The sequence below is a fragment of the Denticeps clupeoides genome, chromosome 4, assembly GCF_900700375.1.
Source record: "Denticeps clupeoides chromosome 4, fDenClu1.1, whole genome shotgun sequence".
Classification (NCBI taxonomy): domain Eukaryota; kingdom Metazoa; phylum Chordata; class Actinopteri; order Clupeiformes; family Denticipitidae; genus Denticeps; species Denticeps clupeoides.
This window is the reverse complement of record NC_041710.1, coordinates 29363594-29373348: the sequence shown is the minus strand read 5'-3', so window position 1 is coordinate 29373348 and position 9755 is coordinate 29363594. Positions and strand designations below refer to the sequence as shown.

The 9755-nt window shown below is 43.6% G+C and overlaps 2 pseudogenes; both read right to left on the bottom strand.

Moving 5' to 3' along the window:
• Positions 1–2637: 2637 nt before the first annotated feature.
• LOC114788836 (epidermal retinol dehydrogenase 2-like) lies at positions 2638–7350 on the bottom strand (annotated as a pseudogene).
• A 739-nt stretch (positions 7351–8089) lies between these two features.
• On the bottom strand, positions 8090–9755 carry LOC114789097 (proenkephalin-A-like; annotated as a pseudogene).

Sequence of the window (9755 nt, the reverse complement as noted above, 5' to 3'; positions counted from 1 at the left end):
AGGAAGTGCGAAGCAGCTGGATGTATGTAATTGTTATGGCTTTAATAAGGTTTCATTCTGACTCACTCACTTTCTATAAACGCTTAGTCCTGTTACGCAGGGTCGAGAGTGCCGAAGTCCATCCGGGGACACTGGGTGCAGGGCGGGGACCATGCTTTTGGAATGAGGGAGGAAACTGGAGAACCCGGAGGAAACCCATGCCAACTGGGGGAGAGTATGTAAGATCCACAAACACAAAGTCCAAGCGGAGCACACTGACTTGTCTTCACTGTCATCTACACCCAAGTTAAACCTGTTTAAACTACAAATCTCTGTTGCATTTGGCCCAAAACCTCACTTCACAGTAACACCAAGGTGCTTCATCTGAATTAGATTAGATTAGATTCAACTTTATTGTCATTACACATGTACAAGTACAGGGCAATGAAATGTAGTGAACAAGTCTGACTAAAACATTTATTATGAAATGTGGCCCATTTGTGGATGAGTACAGGTAGAAATCCCAGTGAAACCTCGCGGAGTTTCGTAAGTATACTGATAGCGGCTTGCTGAGGCCAGCAAACCATCATGTCTCAGCAATTTGAGAGCATGAGCAAGAAATAAAAAGACATGGAGAACACAGAATACTATTAATTACTAATTATATATTTGCGAACTGCATTACATTTATTTAAAGGTATTTGCGAACTAATTAATGGTGTTCTATCGCCCTTATCCAGAGCCCCTTACAGTCAGTAGTTACAGGGACCCCGATCCAGATTCAGAATACGACACATTCGATGTGCAACGCGCGGGATAATCAGCTGGTATTAATTCATAACTTCATTACTCAGCCTTGCCAGACGGACGTGTGCAAGAAGTGCTCGGTGGTGTAATTCTCCCGCTTCTCCTGAACTCTCCATAAAGCGGGGTTCGGGGGGGACAATGGCAGCGCAGCGGCGACCCCCCCGTTAGATGCCCTTGCCAATAAAGTTGCATGCGTGCACGCGTGCAAAAAGAATAAGCAGCTAGTTATGATCATTTTTTACCGTAATAAGGAGATGGGACTCCGGTCTTCCTTGCCATTTTACGGACGCGCTCTCGCCGCAGCGGCGGGGTGCTCGACCAGGCTCGATCGGAGCTGAAGTTGGGAGCGTTTTCGCCGCTTCGGCTGTGACGTCAGAGGCGCGCACCCGCGGATAAAAGACGCGCGGCGCGCTTTTAATGCAGCTACTTACCAGCTTGACGCAAATGAAGGATCGCGATATAATTTCGCAATTACTCAATAAAATCCGAACGGTGCTCCGGGAAAAGTTGCCCTGGCGTCATTCAAATCGTCAAAGGCGATGGCACGGCAACGCAAATGAAGCCCACATCTCGCGTGGCTAAAGCAGACTCTAGTGGGGACTTGCCGCCATAGCCGGTGTTCTGCGTGGAGGCTCTGCAGCGTTTACAGCCTACAGGCCGCAATTTAGAGATAGAGCTCAACTCCGGCCCAAAAATCAAAAGTGTGTGTGTGTGCTTTGCATATATATACAGTACAGGCCAAAAGTTTGGACAAACCTTTTCATTCAATGTGTTTTCTTCATTTTTTTTGACCATTTACATTTATGAAGGCATAAAACTATGAATGAACACATGTGGAGTTATGTACATGAAAACATGTTTATATTCTAGTTTCTTTGCTCTGATTACTGCTTTGCACACTCTTGGCATATATATATATACACACACACACACACTCAATGCAGCTCATGCCTCGTGGAACATGCACTATTTGGTGTTAAAGGGCACCTTCATGTCCTCATGTTCTATGCACACTGAAAAACACTGAAGCAGCAAACTTTGTGGTAAGCATTTGTGTCACTCTCAAAACTTTTGGACATGAACGTTTTTAAGTGGAGCATTGCCACAAATCATTCTGTTGTGGCATTGACAGTGGTATTGACATGATGAGCTGCACACGACTCGAACATGTTGATTTGTCTACACTCCCCATCAACAATCCATGGGTTTTTTTGCTGAGACCTTTGCTCACACGGAGGTAACAAACCATCTGTTTTGAAGATTGTCTGACTCATAAAGTCTAGAATCACCATGTCAAAGTCAATCAGATCTTTTTACATGTGCTAGTTTTCAACATGTCAAAAATCTTCAACAACTTCAAGAACTACCTGCTTAATATGAGAACTTGTTGCCTGATATGCTCTACGCTTGACAGGTTCCATTTAAATGGAATCATCAGTCTTCTTCACTCATTTTAGGTGGTGTACACGACCTTATCCTGTTCTTCTGTGTTATAACTTGCATCCATCTGGCATTTGAATTGAGGAAAAACGGTCTCTTTGGAGAAAATGCTTACATATTAAATCAATTTCTTCCCTCCTAATGCTGCAGGCACACCCCGGCAATCTCAATCAAAAACTCATCAGCATGCCCAGAGAATTGCTTTCATCAACACATCATTTCTCTTCCCGCCTCCACAACGTACTATGGGTGAGCCATCTCAGAGTCAGACCCTTGAGCTCAATTAAGTCGTGAGCTATATGCAACTGGTGTGACCTGTGTAGTGGGATGGCTACTTATTAAAAGGACAAATCAGCAACCCTTCATCCCTTTTCTTTTATGAACAATCAGAATAACAGAATACTGAACTCATCAAATAACACTATTTTAATGTATTACAGTAAGTAATAAGCTTTCGCCCGAAGAGAGAGGGCCGATAGGCTCAGCCATCTCGGTGGATTTTGCTTGAAGAGCCAGTGGATTTGTGCTTCCACATCTGTGAAGATGCAGGTGACATACCGAGTAGAGAAGCAGGAAAATGTTTCTAATCAGGCAGGAGCGGCGTAAGGAACATCAGATAATCAGGACATTAAAGTAATTTTTTCTATAAAGGAGTCATTTTGACACCAGATGGTGCTCTTGTGCCGTTTCTCAGGTCCACCTCAGACCCTCAGATTACCTTGTCCATGCAGTCATAACTGCACACACTACTGGGTTTTACTTGAAAGTTTATTATGGTTTACTCAGGTTTCGGCTCATGGACATGTGGAATAAATGTAGCAGTTCTTGCATACAGAAAATGCAAATGACATGAAGCCAAACAATATTTAGTTAATGAGATTAATAAAACAGGACTTACTGGTGGTATTTGAAACTGTTAGACCAAATTCAAATAAAAAATAGTTTAAGGTCTTAAAATATTGCATGTGAATACATTGACAACTAAAATCCTTTTAAGAAAAATAAATTCTATAAGACTCAGTGTATGAAATGTGTCTAAACATGTTACTGAGGGAGAAAATGAAAGGAAAAAAGGAAGAAGAAAAAAAAAAAAAAAAAAAAAAGCCTTCCCAATTACCATCACCTTTATACACTTACCATAGAAAAACAAAATCATCAATCAATTATTTGGCACCTAACTACAGTTCACTCTATACACAAAACACTCATCAGCATAGGTAGTCCTTGCTGGGGAAAAAAAAAAATAAAAAAGCTTCAAAAGTCCAATATATAAAAATCAAATTAGGTGGGTGAGGAACTCTTGTACTCCCATCTTCACCTAATCAGGTCTTTAGTCCCGCTTCTTTGATCGTCCTTTGAATGAATCCATGAAGTTAAAAGCCCCCAGGTACATGCCCAGGAGGACTGTCTGCTTAACTGGTATAATGCTGCAGAGACAGGAAGGACTGGATGAGCACAACTTGGATGCACATGAGTGAAAGTAGCCAATTCTGTTATGTTAGCTGGAACAGACCAATAGAATGAAAACCTATTGAAACCCATTCCAAAAATGAGAATGTAGATGTAACTTAAAATGTGTTCAATCGGTGAACACAAGCATGGATGATCATCACAGAATGTGCAGTAAATCGCACAAAGAAGAGACTATCTGAATTAGAACCACATTTACCCCTTGGATGAAATGAGAAAAATTTAATCATGGATATGGCGATACAGAATTACTTGCTATTGCTGAAAAAATAAAAATAATCAGGTCAGACAAAGCCCCACTCCAAAAGGCTTCAATATGACTCACAAACTTTAATGGATTTTTGTTGAGAAACCAGACAAGACATCTGAAAATGTGCTTTGAGTGAGGGCATTTAAAATAGAGCGGATTTGATAAAGTACTGCTCAAACCCCAAAAGGTACTTCACTAAAATGTGAGCAACTATACTTCCTCAGCGCCCACTGGAACAGGTGTGTCTTTCAGCTGCTTTTGAAACCCATCTGTAGGAGTCAGTGCTGAATAGATGAGAGATGTAGGCGCCTATAGAAAAGTGCTCATGTCCCAGTAAATGTATAGTAATTTTGCACACAAGCTGCAAAAAAAACATGAACCTTTATTATTACAAATCTGAACAAAAAAACATTAACATCCAAGGTGCTTATTGCAACTGACATGAACACAGAAATTAAAAGGGGCAATGTTCCATACACATCCGAATTTGAGGTTGTGGTCTGTTAAAAGAGTGTGGTGGGGAGCAGAAAAGGTGAAGTGTCAATAGGCCCATATTTAATGGTTTTTCTGGTCAGTCTTACAAAGATCTAGGCTCTCAAAGGCACCAAGATACCGCCCCAAGAGAGTCCCTTGTTTCCACTCCAAAGAGCTAGAAAAGGACGACAGCCCAGAAAAAGAATTACACATTCTGATTAATATTTTATTTTTTTAAAAGCCCTAAGAAGCCTGACCAACCACTTTAAAAGAAGCCAGGAGAGCTTGTAGTAAAGGTTCAGTAATTAAAGCTATTTGCCATTTGGATTCCATAAAATTACCTTATTAAAAAGCATTTCACTGCAGTTTGAAGGGGAGAAAAAAAAAAAAAAAAAAAAAAAAAACTTATTTCATTCAATTGTCATGACCTTACAGTGCATGTGAACTAGAATACATCTCTATTTGGAGAGTTCAACTCTGTAGTAAACCATTAAAATACATGATGCTGTTTAGTACAGACTAAAGGTCTGTATGGATCCTTCAAAAAAAACAAAGACTTACCTTCTACACTGCATCTGCCTGCTATATATGGTCCTTTGGTGTAGTGTAGCATATTTAAAATGTATATGAAATGGAGCAAAAGGACACTTACTTTTTCAGTGCCATTAAAATGTATAAGGTCCTTGGAAGTAAAAGAAAGGCTTGATCGGTTAAAATGGCATCCACAATCTTCTTTGCGACGTAGTTTGGCTCCAAAATGGGCAGCAAAACTGGCCACCTACAAAAAGCAGACCATTACTATAGACCTGTAAAACACTGTTAGACACGTTTTCCTGGTTTCATGCCATTCTTTTACAATATCTTTGAAATCTAAAATGCACCCAGCAAAACAATGGGAAAAAAAAAAAAATCTGTAGATAATCACAAAATACTTTGCATTTCTGAGCAGCTTTTCAACAAATGAAGTGAATTCTTGTAACAGTGTGATTGCTGAAGCATGTACGCCCTGAGACTATGGCTGGGAATCCTTCAGTGTGGCACTCATCTTGGTTCATAAGGATGCCGCTGCTACCATTCGGGGATCTGAATTTGGCAGTGAAAAATAAAATTATTTCTCCATGTTCAAGAGTGACCGAGCATTTGGGTCAGTACCACAGAAGCGGTAAAGTTTGGTACCCAGAAATCACCTCTCCAGATTGCGCAAATAAACTAAAGAGCAAACAGAGCAGGGGCTTCAAAGTACTCTGGCTCACACGACAACTCGAGTTGCCGGCCAAAATAAAACCTTTTCAAGCGTGTCTCGCACTTACTTCGTGCCACAGCCGTCAAACATGCCGGTGTTGATGAAGTACGGGCACACAATTGTGGTCTTGACGCCATTTTTGCCCGTGGACAACAGCTCTAAAGCAACAGACTCTGCAAATCCAACCGCAGCAAACTTACTGGCACAGTAATCTGAGTGAAAGAGTAAATAAGATGTTGTTCATACTGGTTTTAAACCACGCTTATGTTGAGCGATTTTTTTTTTTTTTTTTTTTTAAATTAGGGGTTATTTTGGCCAAAAAAAACTTACCCGCCAGCCCATTCACACCAATCAAGCCAGCAGAACTGGAAATACTGACCAGATGTCCATGATTGTTAGAAGTCATTGCTGGAAGGAATGCCTTATATGTCTGTTGGGGAGAGAAAGACGGGGGGAAGGGGGGGGGCGTGCTGTTATATCAAAGTAACAAGTATTTAAAGATTCTAAATGGAAGTGGTTTAGCTGAAGTGTAGCTGATAAAGCAGCAACTAACCCAGAAATGGGACATTGTGTTCACTTCCACAGTTTTTTCTATGAGAGAATCTGGAGATTCCATAAACTTTTTGCCAGTCACAATCCCCGCATTGTGATGAGAATGCTGACATCCCCCGACTTCTCTCTTGACCTGTGCAAAAGACATGGACAGACGGACTTATAAAAATAAATAAATATAAAACAAAAAAATTAAATAAAAAAAAATTTAAATAAAAAAAAGAATTAAATGTCTGACTTAGTCAGGGCTTGAAGGTACATAAACATTTAACAATTACATGAACAGCCCATCTAAGTGTCAAATATTAATCGGTCCATTAGATCCTGCTGAGCAAAGGTGGTATTAAGGGAGGGACTTACAACTGAGATAAGAAAAATAGGACGAAACAGGAGAGCCCGTATGTTAGAGATGTTAACGAAATTTTTAAAAAGGGGCAAACTCCAGACCAGGGCTGAATGTGGTTGAGATCTCAGGTGGCGTACCTGCTCGGGCTACTCTGTAGACCTCCGCCCGGTCGCTTGCAGTCGCACAGGTAGTAATGGACCCGCTTGGCCCCCGCCTCCTTCGCTTGCGGGCGGTCTCCTTCATGCCTTCGTGGCTGACTGTCCACAGAACCAAAGCCACCTCCATGCTGGCAAACTCCAGGGCCATGAGCCTGCCGATTTGCCACTGCCGGAGCCGGTGATCAGGACTATCTCGCCGGTCACATTTTTCTTCTTGGCCGGGATGAAGAGCCTTACGAAAGACTCCACGTGTAATATAATGGACAGCAGACCAGCTGCAGAGTTTCCAGCAGGAAGTTCATTCTGATGGACGTGTGTGTGCACGGGCCTTAATGCATTAAACAGAAAAGTACACAAATAAGTGAAGTCCCAGGTTCAAACCACACCTGTGCACAACTGTGTCCCTGAGCAAGACACTGAGTGTCCCCAGGGGGACTGTCCTTGTAACTACTGGTAATAAAAAAGAAAAGTAAACGAAATGCTCACCTTTCCGGTCTGGTGAAGTGAAATGGTGCAGGCAACACACAAACAAACCGAGTGAGCGTGAAACGACAAAGACGCGCCGCGTCGCCTCGCCTCCGACCTGCGGCGTCCAAGCGAGAAACTTCCCGGTTCGCCAGCTGGCGGAATTTGTTCCGTCAGAGCGGCGGTCACGTGGCTGCCAACCAATCGCTGCTCGCTGCGTCGCGAAAGGCATTGTGGGCGGGGCGGACCCGCCTACTTTTTTTGCAAAGTACGAAGCGATTCATTTGACGTCAGCCAGGCGTTCGGCGGTGAATCGGCTCGTTCGTTCGTTTTCTGTGATTCATTAGCGTCATTAATCATGGTTTTTCAAAGGCAGAGAAGTGACGATTACGTCCACAAACGCAGTAACTTAATTTAATGAAATTAATTAATTTAGGGACAGAATTCACACAGACCTGCACTATGCAGCCAAATGATATGTTCTATTTTACATTTTTGTCGAGATGAAAAAGCGACTGATGACTATTTGTGCCAAGCCGTGACCACAGCAGGTGAAGATTCTTACTGGGATTCTATTTAATCAGTGAATGCACCACCGTGTGTGTGTTTCTGCGCATAAATGAATTTATTGTGTCCAGTTCGGGGATACTGCAGTGTTACAAACAGAAACGTGAAATAGTTTTACTAAGTGCAAACATCCCCAGTAGTACACATACAAGAAAGAGGTACAAAACAAAATATACAATAAAAATAGTCAAGAGCTTCATTGCTTTCTCCGTTTTATGTTCTCTACAAAAGGTTCATAAAACTGGAAAGCCACTCTTCTAGCGGCTTGGACATCTTCACAGGTAGCACAGTCCGGTCAAACAGGACTCACAGGACAGAGAAACCAGCAAACTGAATGTTTGGTAAGCTTGCAATTACGAAAACGAAAGGGGATATATTTAATAATGACTAATGGAAAGTGAGAAAATAATACTAATTTTGAACAAATAAATAATATTTACTACATACTCCTATCTTTACATATGTAGGAATGGGAAATGTCCTTTCATTCTGTTGCCTGTAGCGTCTAATCCATGAAGCCACCATATCGCTTCTCCATCTTGGGGCACGCTGCTCTCCTCTCTCTCCCCCCAGGAACGTTTCAGCATCTCATTGTAGGTCTTCGGATCATCTAACCACTCTGGTCGGCCTACCCTGCGCATGAAGCCTCCGTAGCGTTTCTGAAGATCTCGGCCTTCCTCTCCTTCCTGACCCTCCTGCAGGCTCTCATAAAGCCACCGTAACGCTTGGTGACTTCGCCGTTGCGCTGGCCGCTGGTCTCTGCCGCCAGACCCCCGCTCAGAAACTCTCGCAGCACCTGCAGCTGCCGGTCGTCCTCGTGGTCAGAGCCCGCGTCCTTTTTCTTCATGAAGCCACCATAGCGCTTGCTTGCCTGCACTGCGCCCTTCGGCGTCGGCCGGCGCGTCACTGCCGCCAATTTCGGCGGCCTTCTTCATCACGAAGCTGCCGAAGCGCTTCATGAAGCCGCCGTACTTCTTGTCCAGCTTGTGCTGCGGCGCCGCGTCGCCCTCCTTCTCCTGGTCAAGCACGTTGCCGACGGGCAGTTTGTCCTCCTCAGGCGACAGATCTCTGCAGAGCTCCATCATCCTGGTGTTAACTGTTCCTTTACATTCTAATGTGCAGCCCTGTCAGAGAGAAGCAGAGTAAAGTAAGAAAACTGCCACTGCCACCCATGACACTGTCCTGGGCATCAAGTTACATTAAATTACACCACTTCCATTGAGGACGATGGATGACAACAAAGATGCCCTTATCCAGAGCGACTCACAACGTGCTTTCAAGTTACCATAGATGAAGTGATCAGTTCTAGTTCATTAGGACCCTCAACTATGAACACAATCTTTTGACAAATTGTGCTCAATTTGGGTGTGTCAGTAGAAAGAAAGTGGTGTGGGGTTTAAGATAAAAAGAGAAGGTGGCTGGCAGCCTGGATTGAGATTTCCTGGTGTCCTGTGGTCTTCAAGGAGCATATGCCGATATAAATGTGATCGATAGATCCGAGTTTTGACTCAATGCAATAAAATTCCCTTTAATAACAAGGCAGCATATATTTCAATACCGTGCAAAAAAGGCGCGTTTTTGCGCATAGACTAACCCCCCAGTTTCCACGCCAATGCGTGCATCTACACGTCCCAGAGAACTTACCGCGGCGTCGCCGTCCGCGTCCCGCCCGAGCGGCCGAGACAAGCAGCGCGCGCACTCCGTCCCGCAGTCCGCGCGCACCGTGAGCGCGCGCCACGGCCCCAGCAGCAGCAGCAGCAGCGGCCAGAATAACGCCGCCATCAGCAGCGCCATGCCCGGGGGACCCACCTGTCCTGTTCAGCTCTGGCCACAGGAACAATACACAGAAATAGAAACAGTAATAATACACACACACACACACACACACACACATTACATTAACTACCTTAGATGTACAGCTTTGCAAGTTGGTTGCCAAGTGTTACACTGTACGTGGACGTGGACCTGGGTGGGCTACTTATAGTGGGGCCAAACCAAAACGCC